Source organism: Symphodus melops (assembly GCF_947650265.1).
Source record: "Symphodus melops genome assembly, chromosome: 9".
Taxonomy (NCBI): Eukaryota; Metazoa; Chordata; class Actinopteri; order Labriformes; family Labridae; genus Symphodus; species Symphodus melops.
This window is the reverse complement of record NC_136699.1, coordinates 5678422-5697601: the sequence shown is the minus strand read 5'-3', so window position 1 is coordinate 5697601 and position 19180 is coordinate 5678422. Positions and strand designations below refer to the sequence as shown.

Sequence of the window (19180 nt, the reverse complement as noted above, 5' to 3'; positions counted from 1 at the left end):
CACAGAGGATAGATTTAATGAGTTGGGAGTGAGACGAGAAATACGAGTTAAGAATGTCCTGAGCGGTGTGAATGTGACAGAGAAAAGAACTGTTGATGTTGCCCAGTCGTGTTAATCTGAATAAATGAGGTTAGCTGGCATGCGTCATATTTCTCCCTGCCTTGATAAGCTGCATGTGTGTGCTCAGCAAACTCTCCCCAGATACAGAAAGACTAGAGCTGCAAGTCTCTATTGTCTGAGTTTATCACTGACAACTAAACAAGACATTCAGGTTTTTAATTTTGTGGTTTGGACCTCGGGGAATAAGCCGTGAGGACACAGATTACTAGTCAGGATTTTTCTGTTCGGAGAACTGCTGACAGCAACGTTCATCCAGCTCAGCCAGTATGAGAAAGATGAGAAGGACGAGGACACGCACACACACAAGGAAGCCGTATAAAGTCTAAATGGATGGGTTAAAGAGTGAGGGAGGAAAACGTGTGGACAACAGCATCCATCTCATGGACAGTAGATTTCACATTTTCTTTTTCCCACCTGACCATTTAAAAAACAGCGCAGTCATGCTGTTTTCTTTCAGTCTGCAAACATGAGTTCTGTCACAGTTGTCAATGGCAATGTCAGCTTTATTTATATAGCACATTCAAAACGGCGAGTGGTCAACCCAAATGCTTTACAGTTAAAGACAGAGTTAGTTACAGAAAAATAATTAGCGCTAATACTGGTACTGAAAAAACGTCAACAAACCTTATGAGTGAAATAAATTAAGCTTCTTAAACTACTTTAAAAACCCATTGAATTACTGAAGGAACATATTGACCCAGTAACTTTAAAAGTTGAACTAGTTGTTGACACTTTTGAAGCTGTCGTTCTTTAATCGCAGATACAAAGTTATTCTTGCTGCATAAGGATGGACGCTTGTCTTGCATGCGGTTTTTTGGATCTTGTGCATCAGATAGTTTCAAATGTTTCATCTTGAATGTCTCCCCTCTGAGATTCAGATTGATTTATCAACAAGGAATACTTAATGACTCTCTATTCTGTTTCCATTCATGCTCATCTGATTTAACAAGTTGTTTTCTACGACCACTGGCCTTCCTCTTTCTCCCGTTTCACTCTTCTAACGAGAACGGGATGCTGCTGTAATTAATCTTATCTATTTTTTCCCCGACAAATGAAGAAACTTACAACAATGACGGATCGGTCACTGAAGCAGTAGTGAAGGCTTGTCGGCCGATGATAAACTGGACTCCTCTCTGTGACTAATGGCCTAATCATGGATGTTACAAGGCAGCGCAGAGGAAGAGGAGGAGGAAGCAGATCAAAAAATGCCCGACACAAATATAGAAGCTGCTTCACTAAACCTGTGCAGGATCAGATGCTAGAAGAAGTTTATGCAGGGGGGTTCATGCAGATTTTTGAGCTTTCTGAGTGTTTGAAATCATCTGCTATCTTCGCCCCATCAGACTTTTACGACTGTTAGTGTCCTTCAGGAAGTAAATCCCTGAGGGATACTTAGCTCGCTTCTTATTACTTTTCATTTGGTTAGTTTGCTTTCACCTTGCTAACCATAGCCTGCCAAATGGTATGTACCGTAGCCGCACCACTGAGGGACTGTAGCTCTGGTCAGTGGCTTCTGCCAGTTACCCAATGTTTAAGTCTTTTCTGTTTTTGTCTGTCTGAGTTTGTTTGAGCATTCACACCACCCCAAACAAACTTTCTGACACAGCGCATCAGAGTTTGTTTCAAATGAACAGAAAAAGCTCAGGTGAGAATGCACCCTGAGAGGGTAATATGCTTGATTATTATTCTTTTTTTCATTTGTTCTACCTAAGTAGAAAAAGCGGAAACTCATGTTCATGATAACCAATTTACATAACTGAACTGTTTTTAATGTTTAAGTTTTATTTCCATGACTACTTCATAAGCTGCCCTGAAAAGTGAAACTTCCCAAACTTCCTTCAAATCAATTTTGATCTACTGGAAAGCTCTTCAGTTGAGCTTTAATCCCATGATATAGTTTTATTGTGCTTGAGAGTCATTTTTTTTAAAGCTTTATCAGTCTTTTTTTAATGTAATGGGAGGAATAAGTAAGGAATTAAAAAAGGGGAAAGATAAAGGAGGAAGATTGAAAAAACCAGAAGGAGGAAAAGAGGGAATTTAAGCTGAAGTAAGAGGTGTAGGAAAGTGGTCACCATAGGACTGTTGCAAAGAAGAAGTTGGATAGATAAGGGAGGAAATTAGAGAGAATAAAGACGGTTGGAAAGCAAAAAAAAAAGGATGTACTGAGGAAGTAAGTTAAGCTCTGCCCTCTTAAGAAGGAAAAAGGAAAAAAATGGGTAGAAAAAAAACCCAATAAAGGAGAAAGTCCGAAGAAAGGGTGATGATGATGAGTGAGACTTAAAGGGATAGTTTTGTATTTTTGTGAGCTATATTAGGTACTTGTCAACAGTACCTAAATATACTACTGGAGAGTGGTTAAGCTGACCAACTTCTTTGGTATTAATAAGTATCTCATACAACCCAAGCGGCAACCTCTGGTGTCGTAAAATGAAGCCATTCTGGAAGAGCAAAATCCTGCAGTCAGTTTTTACAATAGAAATGAGCATGTTTACAATCGGGTACAAAGTCATGGTAGGTTTAAAACCTTCCTCAGCTCCAGCTCTCAGCCTGTCGTTAGGTTGACTGAAAGTTAGGCTGAGACAGGAGAACATGCTCGCCTGCTGCTGCTGATCCTTCAGAACCCCCTGCTGTAACAGATCGGTGACGTCACTCAGGCTTTGTCCATTAATATCACTGTCTATGGTACAACCTCACTTCAAAAATACCAAATATCCCTTTAATCTTTTGTGTCCTCTCTTCTCATCAATCTAAATTGTCACCAACAGATTAACCCATCTTGTACGTAAATCACGACTGTAAGTGTTTCGTTTTTACCTCAAGTCTAAAATGTGTACTCGCTGGCCACTCGTCAGTCTAAACTGCATTTTTGCAGTGTGAAAAAGTGGACATGGTGACTTTAAACATGTGAACAGATGGAGCATGAGCACATCAGAGAACACATACTGTATAATATGTGTATGAATTATTCGGTTTAATCGAACCTGATGCGTTTAGGAGCAGCAGCTGGTCTATGCGACTGTTGCTGCTGCAGCAGCAGCTGCTGTTTGTGGGACAAAATGATCTCTGAGCTTCAGGAAAAAAGACACCTTTTCATTTTTTGAGAAACAAACGGATTTTCTTTAAGGGTGATTTTATTTGTGAGTGAATTATGGATTCTAGCAAATATTTACTACTGAAACACATAACATGTTCATGTCAGCGATCACTGAAAACGTGATCAATGAAATTTAAAAGTATCCAGTTAAGTCACATTCCTAAGGCTCAGGAAGGATCAACACACTTTTCTTGCTTCAGTCTTTTTTTGTGGTCGGCAGAATTTAGCCTGAGCGTTGACGCTGCTTCTCAGTAGCTTCAATGCCATGCTTGGGGCCCCCTACTGGTCTGGGGCCCCCAAACAGTGGCCTATCTTGCTTGTTGACAAGCAGCGTCTCTTGGCTTGATCACAGATCGAGGTAAGCCATGTTTTGTTTTGTTTTTTTACAGCTTTAATTATATGTACCAAGTGATATATAGTGATATAACAGTGTAGTTTTGGTTCAGCCACGATGGAGCTGAGCAGACAGAAATGGGATCTGTAGACACCCTCATCCTGTTTGCACTCTGCTCGCCGCTTCAGTTTAGTGAAAATTGCGGACATGAGCATTATTGAAGAGGGAGAACAGAGAAAAACATTTTTGAAATTGTTGATGCTTCAGCAGCACTGAAGGTTGACGTTGTCATATACAATACAAGCATGTATATTGTAGTTCCCTCCAATATATCGCCATAAATATCGTATTGTGGACTTTGTATCGCAAATTGTATGGTGAGATGTATGATTGTATGGTTTGATATTCCCTCCCTAAAAACTTTCTGAAGTTTCTTTTGCATGTGCCCACAGAGGCAGGACTTTCTTTTAAATCGAGATGCTGCAACAACAAATCTTTGAATTTATTTTTTTATTTTTATCTGCAAAAACAACATGTAGAGCAATTTGCTGGTATCTTACTGAGATTAAGGCTCAGCCTGCAGACTGTTCAGACCTGGAGACTAAATTCACTCTGGACACAAACAGACCAAATATCCCATTAATTAGCGTTTTATCTGGCAGGATGCTGCTACTAAAAGGCATCGCTGCTTAATGCAATTACATTCTGATGCCTGTTTTTGTCATGGAACAGCCTCCAGTCTGCTTGTGCGTGTCAAATTAAAAAACATACAGTACAATGTTCACTGTACTGTACTTCGGATGTTTTTCTCAGACCACTGAGTTGTGTGTGTGTTTGTATCGTGTCATGAGAGGAGATGAAATGAAGCAGCTTCCTCCCTTCTAAGAATAAATCACCACAGAATGTTTCTTTTTTTCAGTGTGACCAATTCCATATAATCAAAACCTAACTCAACAAAATACTGTCCAAAAAGCAAAAAAAGAAACATGTATTGTGTAAGTCAAAAATTTGTCAAGAGATTTACAAAGTATCATTTTCAGGAAGTTAATCTGAAACAGATAGTGAGAAAATGCTAAATAAGTCATTTATATTTCACCATTGTAATGTCATTGACTGCCTCGGGCGGGATTTATCTTAACCCTGAACTCGAAACGTGTGGTGTCAGTGGTGGAGCTGAAACTCTCCTCTGTTGTTCTAACATTCCTGCACCCAACAACACCATGCACACTTATTCACTGCATATTGGCTTAGTCGTAGGTGTGGGCAGTTAGCACACACACAGAGATCTGTGGCCTTTCAGACGCTGCAGAAACATAGATCAGGTAGAGACAGAGTTTAACTCAGTCTCTAAACAATAGGCCGCAATCACACGTGGCCATCTTGATCTCTCTTTACCCCTCCTTTCTCTCTCTCTCACACACACACACACACACACACACACACACACACACACACACACACACACACACAAGTGTCACGCTTGTTTGTTTATGCTTTGTTGTCTGTAGTTTAGTTTATAAAAAGTTATTTGTTTGATTGAGCTTCATTGATTAACTTGATGTTTCTTTGTTAAATAAATTCTGTTATAATTTAAAGAGCAGTTGTTTTGTGGTATTTAACTAACTAATTTGAGACTGATATTGTAAGATTTTGTTGTTCCCTGATATCAGAGTGGTGCCCTGAAGTTTATTAAACTCAGTTTAATAACACATTATTGATTTGTATTAATAATTAATGTTCATTATTGATGCTAAGTTGATAACCAAATTTTACTTTATTAAATCCAACCTAATTGTTGATCATGTATTCGCTCCTGAAAACCCCAACATAAATCTACTACAGCCCGTAAGCATCATTACAAATATTGTAATGATCAGCTTCTAAGAAAAACATCTTTATCCAAAAGGAAATAGCTGACTGTCAGGAGTGCCGGAGTCGTTCATGGATTAAAGGGAAGTTGCTTTGGTTGTTTTGGTAGTTCCAGGAGTTAATTTTAGTCCTTGGCAGCTTCAAGCGGATCCTCAATTTTTTTTTTTTTTTTTTTTTTTTTTTTTTTATAATAAAGTTGTAAACCCCTTGAAGGATACACAAACAGAAGATGATGAAAACATTTCTTAGGACCTCAAAAATTCACGCTGAAGAACTCTATGATAATCATTTGCGCTATCATAACTCATGGGAATGAAATCCATGTTCAGATGTTTCCATCTACTTTACTAATTTCATTTTCTCTACTGTTTCCCTCTGGGGCAGTTCCAGGTTGATTTTAATCTGGTCATGTCGATGGCGTGACATGGTGCTGAGCAGCAGGCAGCACCTGTCCTGTGTGTTTGCTCAGTGTCTGTATTTGTGTATGTGTGTTTGCTCAGTGATAAATGAGGCTGGTAATGACACTTTAACAATGAGTGCATTCGTACAAGGCTTCACATCAGCAGCCTGCAGCACAAACAGGGAATGAAACCAGCTGCTCGGGCAGCTGATGACACCTTAACGCATCATCATTGTGCTTTATAACAAGCTGAAGCCCCGCCCCTTCGCTCAGCAAACATCCGTTACTCCTGCTTCAATAACCTCCTCAAACTTTTTATTCCATTTTCTAAACTCTGAATCACATTCTTTTGATTTATCGTCCACATAATAAACCAAATACATTTTTAAATCTGCCATGAGCATAATTCAACAAGCACATTTCTAATGATGCTTCCATGGTGATTGCTCAGGAGATGGTACTGTTTATGTCCACCTGAGCCACATTTGTTTATAACTAGAAGAGATCTGGCCTCGTGTTAGTTTGGTGCCTTGCTTAAGGGCACCTCAGCATTGTTCAAGAAGTGAACCGGCACCTCTCCATCCACCAGATCAATTTCCAGATTCCATCCACACCAGGACTTGAACCGGCAACCCCCCAGTTCCCAACTCAAGTCCCTATACACTTTGTGAGTCAGTAAGTGTAAGTGGCATTCAGCAAGTGGATGAGCACTACTAATAAGTAGTGCTCGTCCACTTCAGCCTGTTTGACTCAACCTTTGGTCATCTGTATCTCCTGCCTGAGGGCAGAAGCTCAAACTCACCAGACAGAGGATGTGAAGAAGACTGTAAGATGCCTCGAGCCTAAGCTGACGCTGTCTTACTAATGAGAGATAGATAAGGCAATTTAACCCCAATGATCCAACAGGTAACTTTAATAATTTTATGCAACCTCTTCTCCTATTGAGAGATTACCGAACCAGATGATAAAGCCAAAGGTGAGGACAGACTTCACCATAGAGTTATAAAAGAGTGTCCTCAGATTACTGCTCACACCAAAGCAGCTGTATGATTACGGTTCTAAACATTCAGTCTAATAAGTGTGTGGAATTGTTCAAGTTATTGGTGGCTTCGGAATGGGTGCTGTTTTCTTATATTTCTGTACAAGAAAAAAAGGAAGCATCGATACTTGTTGTGTGTCTCCTTCTGCTGGTGGAGAATCAGTCGCCATATGCTTCCTTGCTCTCTCTCCTGCCTTGGAGTAACGGAGTGGAGGCGGTGAGGTAACAGTGCAGCGCAGGAGGGGGTGTTGGTGGTGGAGACTCAGAGAGAGAGAGAGAGAGAGAGAGAGAGAGAGGATATAGGGCAGGCATCAAACGGGGTTTTGGCTGCACACTGGTCGGCATTCCTGATACAACCTCGGTCGCTTCAGACATCAGGTCAGTAAAACCAAACGCCCCGTGCGTCAAATATCTCAGAATCCCTGTTGGGGAGGGTTGCTCGGGAAGCTCGTTTGTTACCATGCCTTCTTGGTTTGTGTGTTTGGAAAACAGGGGGAGGTTTCGGCGATGATTTGAACCAGGAGGATGCTCGCAGGTTTTAGGCGTGAACTTGCTGTTTTGAGAGTGTGTGTGTGTGTGTGTGTGTGTGTGTGTGTGTGTGTGTGTGTGTGTAGATGGACACACATCCATCCAGGCAGCAGACGCGCTGCAGGTATCAGCCAGCTGCACCTGGCTGGATGATTAGTGCAACACGCGGAAGCAGTTCTGTAAGAAAGACGCGCTTTCTGTGCAAAGAGAAATCACGGTTCAGGTTTCAGTTTTGGTACGAAACAAAAAAAGGCGTGCTACATCCTCTCCCCTCCTCCTGCTCAGTGTTGTTTCTTTTCATCCAGGTGAAGGCGGATGTGCTCGCCTCTTTCACCGCCTAAACTCGCCTGTAGGTAGGTATGAGGAGGAGGTGAACGAGTAGGAGATTGAGGAGGCTGAAGCTGAGTTTTTTTTCTTTTTTTCACTGAAATCACTGACAAGGATGAGGCGGTATTCCCGCGCTGCTACTGGGTGAGGAGGGCCAGGCCGCCGGCTCCGGTCCTCCTCTTCCTCCTCCGCTGCAGTCGCAACAGCATCTCGGCTGCTGATGGATGTTGGAGAGCTTGAATTATTTATAGCTGCCAGAACATTGATTAGCTTTATGTAATGCACAGGGAGCTGTGTGCAGGGCTGTCATAGTGGAGGTCTGTGCAGCGAGGAAATAGTGCCGGTGGCATTGAAAGGTGTGTTTTTGTGCAAAGAGTGTTTGAGAGGTTGGATTTGTGCATGAACGTGTGAATGGGTGTGAGAGCCAATCACATTCAGAGAGAGAGAGAGACTGAACCATTGTATTCAACAACAAAAAAAGATTTATCGCACATTTAAAGGAAAATCATAACAAATTAAGGATACAACTTTGTGTACATTTGTGTCTTTCTGTAAAATGTCATGAGGTCCATCAGTCCCTCTGGTTAAACAAAAAAAAAGGTATAGAGACATTTTACACTAAACTTCTCGTTTTTTCTCTACAATGAAAATGACTAATGGGCTGATTTGCTCTTGTAGATTGTTAAAAGTATGTAACACTGATGGTTACAATCTTTTTTTAGATTTATTTTGGGGCTTTTGTTTTTTTGTTTGTTTTGTTTTTTTAGATATTACAATTGTTAGATTAGGGATAAGAGAGTTGGGAACGATATGGAGCCACAAGTCGGATTTGAGCCCGGCACTCTGCTCTTCAGGACTTTAGCCTCTATACACAGTGCATGTACTGCTGCCCCTGCAATCTTATCTTTTCAAGCAAATGTTTCAAATCCAGTAAGTACCTCTTCTAAAAACCCTTTTTTTCTCCCACTGACAGGCTCAGGGTTTTATTAAAACTTTCTAAAAATTTACATAAAAAATGAACCCCCAAAAGAACAACTTTTTTTGAAAAAATAAGACGCTTTTTAAAAATTAACAACAGGAGTTACAGTCTTGTCTTCAAAGTAACCAAACCTCATTTTATAATTGCAGCAAATTACATTTAAATTTAAATTTTGGTGAATTTATATTTGCGACTCAAGCAAACCCTTTATTACATGAAAGTCACAAACATTTAAAGACCAACTTATTGAAGCAGTGATAGACACGCAACTCGTGTTCTGCATAGCAAACATGTATTTTTTGTTAATAGAGTGCCACGTTTATTTTTTTTCTAGGTCCAAAGGGCCAAATCAGTCTTACAGAAATGCCTGTCTCAATAGGAATCATTTCTGTAATGTTGTCTAACACCTAAAATAACAATCTGAGTCTACAGCAACAAAATCAATTTACTATATAGTGGATTTACTCTGATTGTGTTTCCTCGCATTAGATTGTATAGCATGTGCAACGCTTTACAAGGTTATAAGTCATGCCTTTTGACCCCAAGATATAAGAGGAGTGTCTTCCTATTTGAAGATTATTATTGATGATTGTATAAAATAATGATAAAAAAAACACCTGCTAATAGTCCCTAAACTAAAGGCAGGTTGTTTTATTTAACCAAAAATCCAGAGATAATTTCCTTTTCCAATCATTCATGACAAAGAGTCAAACAGTCATCTTTCAGAAGCTTGAACCGGAGTTGACGTCTGCCTTTTTCCCTCTAAAAATATAAATAAGTAATATAAGTAAATTGATTATTGTTGCTGCTTTATTTTCTTTTGAATGATCCACTAATTTTGCAGCCTCTTGTATATGGGATTATTTTATCTCGGGTCACACTGCAGGTTTTTTTCTAATTTGCAGACTTTTTTGCTCAATTTGCTTGCAGATTATATTTGAAATGCAGCAGCGGACATTGCAAGACTGGGGAAATGGTGATGAAAACAGATATAATAATAAACAGTTGAGGTTTTTAGGTTCTTATTTAATTTTGGATCTCTTCAAATGAACATAACAATCAGAGGGTTTTGAAATGTCCGAATGTCTGAGTTTCCTGTAACGATGGATTATCTTCCCCATCATATGCTTCATCTGAGTCCTTACCAAACCAAATAAACACACAATAGTCAGTAATTAGGAATGACAGTGTCCCTATCTGGACAGTAAGCAGAGAAACAGAACAATAACAATGTGATGGAAATGAGAGCATGCAGGAAAGTGCTCTTTAGTGATCCTCCAGGCTGTGCGAGGAGAAAATCAGTGATCTGAAAATGTGCTGCGAACGCTGAAGTAGAGCTGCTCACTGTGCTCACAGCTTTTAATGTGAAGGGGCAGAAAAACTGACCAGGATAATGCATATCCACCTTTTTTTTTTCAATCAAGATATCCAAGAAATGGAAATCAAAGTGTTTTTTTTTTTATCCATTTAACATTTCTAAAAACAGCCTTTTAAAACCTTAAAGCTAAACTCTGCACACAGTCTAACTTGCAAACAAACATTTTTTATTGCACAGTTTTGGTATACTAGACATTTACCAGGCAAACAGTGTTTGCACTAAACAATCATGAAGTGCTGACCTGTTGCCAATCAATGTTATTTTTGCTGCAAAGTTTAAGTTTGGTCCCTGTCCAATCAAAAATTATACAATTATGTACAAAAAGGATTGTGGCAGCTTTAATCAGCACCAGTATTTAATTCAGTCACGTATTACTTTAGTTACGGTAGTTAGTTTTTTGCAAGTTGCACCCGACAGATACAACAGAACTGAAAAAAAAGAGCTGCTTTAAGGAGAGTTGATTAAAACCGGTAATGGTGCATGGTTTGAAAGTGTTCAATTTCGTTGTCAGTTGGCCATACTTCAGTCTACTGAAAAGGAGTCCTCTGAATTGAAGCAGATCAAGCCCTTCATTCTCCGAGTGGACTTCAATACAGTGAGCCAGAGAGCAGAAGCTTTATGTGAACAGTGAAAAGGAAGGAGTATTCAACTTTCAAGCACACGTGTTTCACTTGAAGCTTGTGGTTCTTAATGTGTGTGTAATATCTGTTGACCTTTAATCTCAGCCCTTTTAACACGGCTGTTTACATTAGACTGCAGTGCAGAGGATCCTGTTTCTCATGACAACCCAACACAAAGCTCATGTGCCTTTATAACTCAACACACTGCAATATATTAGCATCCAAAGAGGATGACAAGTATTATCTGCCGTCGCTGCTTTGACTTCAGGCTCACTGTGAGGATGAGTTTCCGTTATCAGAACGGCATCTTTCCTCTGTTCTCTGTAGATAATGTGGTGGTACTCGACAGATGAATGCAGCTGGAGCATTGTTGGTTGAATCGTTGTTTGGCCTTGTGCTCGCGAGCAGTGAGAGGTTTGAGTGACAGCTGCACTGAAAGATTCGCATGTCATGCTGGCATTCTGGCCGTGGCTGTATAGATGCGAGTCAGCCTGTATAGATAGGTTATCGCTGCGCTGATACGCAGTTATCTCGGCCACATTCACAGTGCCGTGTGAGCTGTATGCAGAGGAGAAGCCCCTCACTTAGCTTGTGTCAGATTTAAGTGAAAGTTACCTGGAATTGTCATGTGGCATTTAACAGACCCAGAGATGACTGATTTGATAAAAGACAAAATAGTTGTGATGGAGTGTGGAGTGCAATAGGCTTTAAGGCACCTGTCAATCAAGCAGACACAAGCTATAACAGCCTTTTAGGCAAAGTTGGTGCAAAGAAAACAAGACATTAGGTCTCATTAGGCCTGCACAATGTCAATTAAATTATGCTTCATTTAATTATGAAATAAAGTGTGAATGAATTGTTGTGGTTGCAGATAGCTTAAGCTTCCTTTGAATGAATCAACCCATACTTATTAGTTTGGTAAACTTTTTTTTTTCTGTAAAAAGCCTCATTGTAACATTGATATTAAACTATAGAGTATACAAGGTGGAATTCAGAGAAACTGCATGAATTGACACTTCGGTTCAAAGTTTTACATGTCACGTCTGACTCAAGGTGTGAACTGTGTGTTTCGTCAGCTTTCTATTCGTTCAGAAAGGCAGGTTTGATTTCTCTTGTTTGGATATTTTTATTTTGTTTGGGAGGAACGATTGAGCCACCTCTGTTCCAGATGTTCTCGCATGCGTGTGAGCTCATGTAGCCTCACAATAATGCAGCCACTAAATAGGCACACAGCATGTTCACAGCCGTTTGTGTGAAACCAGAAGAAGAAGGGGAAAAAAAATCCAAAACAATGCTAAATGTTTCTGACTGAACACATCCTTTATGCTCTGAAGTTGAACATCTGTAGCAGACGTTATGCTCTCTGTGTGTGTGTGTGTGTGTGTGTGTGTGTGTGTGTGTGTGTGTAGGAGCGTGTGTGTGTAAGTGTTTGAGCAGTTCATGTCGTCATGCTTTCACTCAACTGGAGCCTCAGAAGGTGTCAGGGGGAATTCATGAAAGATGCTTTATTAATAACTGGCTGTTCACTGAGATACCTTCAATAAAACTGCCCGTAGTTCTTTATTTAGAGTGAATCGGACTGTTTTCATACTGTGAGAATTCTCACCACACTGTATCTTAGACTTCATCTGAAGGTTCAGTCTGGAAACAAAGAGATATGTGTGTGAGGGCAGATTTACAGTTTTATTTATTTATCCACTGTCAGTCTGCGCATGGAGATATAAAAAATTCAAAATCTCATTAATTATCCAGAAATGATGACACAATAGGATGAGAGGAGTTGCTATGGTGGTGCTAAGCTTCATGGGATAATGAGTCTTTGAATTGGATACAGGCTTCAGGTTTTTGGGCGTTTCTGACAACGTTTGGTTGATTAGTTTCCATTGATAAAAGTCAGTCATGGTGACAAAGCAGTGGCTGTGTTATATTACAGAAAGCTTCACTTCACAGCTACCAGGCAGATGTGACAAAAGAGAGCATTAAGATGTCAGCACTGACAAAACAGTACTTACCTTTCAGCCATGGACTGTAAGATGGACGGAGAACAGCTGCCTGCAAGTGAAGCCAAAAATATTTAGAGCTCCCCCTGCTGCTATTCTGCAGTAAAGATAATAAACCCCGTCTCCTCCATGCTAACAGAAGGGACATGGGTTAAACTATTAAGTATAAATGAATGCACCATTTTTGTTGTCAAACTTTCATTCAGTCATGAGAGTTGTTAATGTCCTGATTTATATCCAGGTGTCAAAGCAAATAGCAAGAGTAACAACAACGGACAATGCATTTTTTTTAACTTAACTTGAGTGTCTCCAGACCATCACAAGAATCTGATCAGCTGCGCTAAAGCCACGTGAGAGATCTTTGACAGTCATCAGTAACCTTAATGTCTGCTTCGGTTAGCAGACGAGCCGTGGCATTACTTCTGCAGTTCCAGCAGACAGCCACCGTCTGTGCATGGGTCAACTTCAAATGACATCGCCTGAGCGTTTTGCAGGAGTATTTGGCCTCACTTTTTTACAATGGAAGGAGAAGGAGACATATTGTTCATATTTATACAAAGTTAATAGTTTTGACCCAGTGACACCTTGTTTATTCTAACAGTGTTCTTCTTCTTTGGAAAAATGTTGTCTTTGAATAGTCTCTAAATTGAGCAAAACAGCTTGTTGTATAAGCAGACAACATTGCACTTCCATTCTTGGCCCCCTGTTGCAATTGTTGACTGCAGAATAGCTTCCGTGTGACTTTGCCTATGATTTTGTTTATTCATGTTATTATAGATATCTGAGCCTAACCATACTCATTATAATCATAATATCCCAAAAAGTTTACAGCAATGTAAAATAAAGTGTAAAAAAAAAGTAAAAATTCTAAGGAATGCGTAATACTTTGATACTTCAATTCTTATTGTGATGTACTTTAGACCGTTTGGGTTTTGGTTTCCAGTAGCTTTAAAAAACAGTTTACTGAATTTTTGTGGGTAGGCCTACTTTTCTGGTATCCACATTCCCTCTGTGTGTGTGTACCTGTCTCCTCCTACCTGTCCCTAATCTCTGTGCGGCTAATGAAGTGTCTCACCGATCAGCTGTGACTTGATGACTCATCCTAAAAACTGTCTGAGTCACCGGCGCCTCTCTAGCTATACCTGCGATATATTTCTCTTTTGTTTTCCATTAGATGAGTCACAGTTAAATAATTTGACATTTATTGCTTCTTTTAATGACCACTCAGTCGTTTTATGGGCTTTTATGAGCTTGAGGTCAGAATAACAGGACATCACCCTGACCTCTTTATTTCTTCCTTAAACAATAAAAAAAACATAGCCGGACTTTATTTTTGTTCTTTTAACAATAACTGTTTTACATGTCGGATGAGGATGTATTTTTATTCTTCTAATGTTTTAGTTTTTCTTCTCTTCAGTCCAGCAGTGTTTCATGGATGCTTATTTTTTTGCATTGAACCTTTGGGATGAGGACAATAGGACATATACTGAACGCTGCATTGTTGTCAGAGAAGCCAACACTTTAGCATGTTTCCAGTCAGATGATATAATAAGTTCATTCTATGAATTAATTCAGTAGATATCTTTATTGAACCTTTAAGTTTGTTTGACTGAGCCCTGCAGGTCACCCCTCAGAAAACACATGAAGTCATTGTTCAATCAGCCATGTAATGAATGCCACCGTCCAGAATCCCCTGCTAATTAACTGCACAGCAGGTTACCACACTGTTAAGTTAAATAACTTGTGGCTGGCCCACACAGTGTCCGCCTTGAAGCAGAGCCAATACACTTAATTCCTCTAAATACCGTCTGTATATTCAGAAGAAAATCCCGCGGTCCCCGCTGAAACGGTAAGCTTCATTTGGAGTTTTGACGCTGTGGTTTTCTTAATGTCGATCCGTGTTAGGACATCACGCTGGTTTGGCGAGCTGCCACTGCACCGAGGCCTCTGAAGTCATGTTTAACACCCGTCTGTCACTGCGTTTATCATGGAGCTTCTCACGCTGTCAGGCAGTGACAGCAAATGGGGCAAACCTCGGCCCTGTTACTCTGTTCAGTGCAATGTTGGCAGCATGACAGCAGTGTCTCATTTCACTGAACGAGGCCTGAAACAGAAACTGGGCATGAACTACAAGCTTTATTAGACAGAGGTTACAGTATATGTGGACCTGACAATGGAACAAGGGCAATAAAACCCCTGGTGTCTCTGAATCCTCTGCACTGCTGCTCTTTATATATCCGTGAATCTTTAATGGAGTGAAGACGAAAGGTGTTAGTTAAGTGCAAGATCTCGAAAAGAAAAGATCCTCCAAGCAGAAACCTCCAGCGCTGAGAAATAAAGCTAAATGCTGAAATACAGTTCTTTAAATGTCAGTTTGAGGCTGGCTGTACAAGTCATGGAATTCCTATTGTTTCAAAGCCCACATTTTAAAAAAAAAATAAATAAAATGTATATATATATATATATATATATATATATATATATATATATATATATATATACTGTATATATTATTTTTTTTTTTTATTCAGAACGGGTGATGTAAATAAGATGATATTCATGTTTCAGACAGTCTGACATTTTCTGGTTTCTGTTTGTAGTCCAAGTCGTGTTGACCAATCACGTGCCAGGGGCTGTGGTTCACAAATGCAAGTAAAACAGTCTGATGATGATGAAGTAAGCCAGGGTAAACCATTCCACGATCATTTTCTTGGGAACCAAGAAAATGATCCTGTTTGTAGACATTTGGAAGGGTGAATTTTGCTCCACATTTGGTATCACAGCTGCTTCTCAAGTTGTTGTTTGGTTTATAAACAATGCAGTCTTTCCTGGAAGTCATTTATTGTTAACCACCAGTTAAACCTCAGTTATTGAGAGGTTGACCTTCAGTCCCAGAGTCACATCATCGTCAGATGATAGTCGATAGGTCGGGATTGGTCTACTTCTTACTTTCAGGTATGTGTAATGGTGCCACACTATGGTGTGCTAATTCTAGAAGGTTTCTCAGAGGGTAGGAACAATCGTGATATTTGGAGGGCTTCAGGACTCATAAGATTTATTCATGTATAACTTTGGGCTAAAGAAACTCTTATTTTGGCCTCAGAATGAAAACTTTTAAAAAATGTGAATACAAATATGAATATGAAAATTACAGCCTTTTGACTTCAGAATGCAAAAAGCTCAATGATTGGCTATTAGACTCACTATAAATAATCGTATTGTATGTATGCAGATCTGGCTGTATTTTTAACCTCTCTGCAGAACTCCTTGTCTGCGTGGGGCATGTGAGGGACCCACTGTGAGCTTTACAGCTCTGGTTTAATGCTTATCATCCATTGTTCCTCCTGTCACATCCACTTTGTTGAGGAGAAAGAGCTATATTGAGCGTAACTCGATTATATACTCCCCCCACCCACAGAAACCCAATGCCCCTCAACCCCAATGCCCTGATGCTAAAACACAAACACACGTTTTATTATTCCAGGCCGAAGTGGATGATTTCTTATATCTTGCATGACTTGTGTCAACTAAATAAGATTCAGCCTGTATCAAAGGATAAAAGCAGCGATTAAAGAGCAAAGGTCTGAAAAAAACCAATTTGCTCAAAGACTAAATGTCATTTGTGGTGCCTTTCTGGTTGGACAAAAAAAAAATAGCTACGAATATTGCGGTGTCTCAGAAATTACGATATAGCCTTTTGATCAATGCTTTATCATAAATGAATGGGAAGCTATAAAGCAGCATGTGAAGCATACGTTGACAGCGGACATGAATAGTTACCAGAGTGCAACACAGCTCTCAAAACCTGAATTTGTTTTTTTCTGCTTTGTGGTTTTAGTTTCCTTTTTTTATATCCACGCAGCTCTCCATCACCCTGCAACATTCATCACTGTACTCGAGCAGTTGGCAGGTGTAGCAAACCGCCCGCCTACACAGCACCACAGCACCACCGCCCACTATCCCACCATGCTCCTGGCTACTTAGCACAGCCCTTTTCACCCTGACGGAGAGGAAGAGAGACACCGAGAGCGCTCATTGACGGGGAAAATAACTAACCGAAAAATCCAAACGCAATTATATACATTAATCTACATCAAAGTCAGTTTTAGTCTCCAACTATGTTTTATATAATTGTACATTCTGATTCCTTTCATATTTTAAATCACAGATCAGGTCATTTCTTCTTAGGTAAAAGCAGTTCTCTCTGTTCTTTGAAAACTCTTACACTAACAGTGTAAGACAGTCAAGGACTCGACCTGGATCATTTCTACCAATGTTTTTTGTTCTTCAGTTCTTCTTCACTTTTATTTTTGTAAATCAATACATGCATTGATTTATTTTTTACCGTAAGGTATCAGTAAGGTTCACATCAGAACCATGACCCCTTAGAATCGATTCATCACGATTTTACGATTAATCTTTAAAACCCAACCAGAAACCACACAGCATACATGTATAAATGAGATGGACACATTACAACATCAGATGACTTGTGAAATAATCCCACAATTTACTGTCCTGTCATACGTACTGTAAATTTGATTTCAGCTTATCTGGAATGTGTATCAAAAGAAGAACATAAGAAGAAAAAAACGAGAACAGAATATTTCAGTATCACACTGACGTGTCGTGACCTCGTTTGTGCTGCAAGAATCCAACATGTCCGCCCTGACTCTGTTAACCCCGACCCGTCCTCCACAGAGGAGCAGACGACTGGCCTGAAGACAAACCACTCAGCTTTGCATCCATTATGAAGTGGTTGTCTCTCTAAAGTGTTCCGTCGTCCACAAACAGAAGAAGAAGAACAAACACAGGGCGACACTTCTTGTCGTTACTAATTCAGTGTGTTCTCCTCCTTCTCCTTTAGTTAGTCGACACATTCATTCAACATGATACAATTTATGTAAGCTTCGACTTTTTTACATTTCTTGCACCATTTACCGCAAAGGTTACGTAATCCATGACTTTCATAGGTTTTAGCTGACGAAAACTTTAAAAGAACCTAAGCAGTCCACCCTCGGTCCCCGCTGCCGACATGGGGGACATGACCGGGTTCCTGCACAGAAGATCAAAAAAGGAGAGCAGTGATAATTCTACGATACAGTTTGAGCACAAGCAGTCCAAGCGCGACAACCGGAATCCAAGGCTTTGGAGATAAATCTATAAAGCATGCTCCAAACTGAAAGAACATGATCTAGATCAGGGCTATTTGATGTTTTCAGGTTAGAGAAAGTTTTCTCAAACAAAGTCCAGAATATTCCCAAACTTTTTTTATTTTTTATTGAAGAAGCCTGGAAATGCTCTCAATGTCTTTAAGCAGACCTTAATGTATTTTTTATTTTATGTTATTCCCGATTCATTATTTCAGGGGCATAGATGGCCTAGCAGTTAGGTCGCACCCTATTGACGGAGGTTTAGTCATCTGGAATATAAATCACATCAGTATATTTTACACATCAGTTGGTTTTGGGAGTCTCCCAGAGAGAGAGAAAGAAAAAGGTATAAATTGACTCATCCATGGTGTTAAGTCATCAACGTTCAGCTTCTGTGGAACATTGTTGCTCTTTTAGTACCATCTGTTTAGGCCTAGTGGAGTTTTGCAATCCTGTCAGCTCACGGTTCGATATAGTTGAGCTTTCCGCCTAAGGTGATAGTCGGGATATCAAACCCACAGCCGACAACCATTTGCCAATCTCTGCTCGTCACAACACTAAATGGAGGAGTTTCTTTACACATCTGGATAAAAGCAGCCCTCTGTAAGGTTTTATTTACTTGACAGTATACCACTGCTTTCTTCAATTCTACAATTCGCAGACACTTTTATCCAAAGCAAACGACACCAGAAGATGTAAAACACGAGCAATGATCTTAAAATTCAGTGTTATGACCTAATGAATAAAAAAAGCTGTTAAGAAGTTACACCGCCAGCCTGGTCCACATTGCTAAGCACAGCTGCTGCTCGCAATTCACAATTAATGGGGGCACATTTCCAATTACGTCAGGTCATATGCAGTGGGTGATAGCGGCAGCTGCATCTTCTGTCTAGACGGAGCATGTCTCAGCGTTTTATAATAGTTTATTGGTCCCACTGGTACATAGGACAGTCCACTTTTAAGATGGAATATAAAGCATTAAAATGCTCTCAATGTACGTTACATTTATGGGACAAATCATTGAGCATTTTATGCGAGTATTCCATGCATATTGACAGCATCCTTTTGACTGTAAACTGTTTATTTCATCGGTAAAAGACGATGAAGCAGTTGCAAAGAAGTTTTTTGCATGGTTCAAATTTGCAGCAGCTTCTCTTCCTAGATTGTGGAAAAGCTTGATAACCCGTCCGTTGTCTCTCACACAGCGCTCTACCCTCTGCCCATATATTTCATTCTTCCCACTCCTTTAGATCTATAATTTGAGGATGGGTGTAACCAACATGTGTTGAGATGACAGGCCGTCATCAGTGCTTAAAGTACATTCACTTCTGAGAACTAC

At 39.9% G+C, this 19180-nt stretch overlaps 1 protein-coding gene across 1 annotated transcript in view; it reads left to right on the top strand.

Moving 5' to 3' along the window:
- Nucleotides 1-7102: 7102 nt before the first annotated feature.
- LOC306829240 (complexin-2) overlaps nucleotides 7103-19180 on the top strand; it is a 36560-nt gene continuing 24482 nt past the window's right edge. Inside the window, exon 1 of the mRNA XM_079352190.1 lies at nucleotides 7103-7234. The gene's annotated coding sequence lies outside the window, so the exon portion shown is untranslated. The remainder of the gene's footprint in view (nucleotides 7235-19180) is intronic.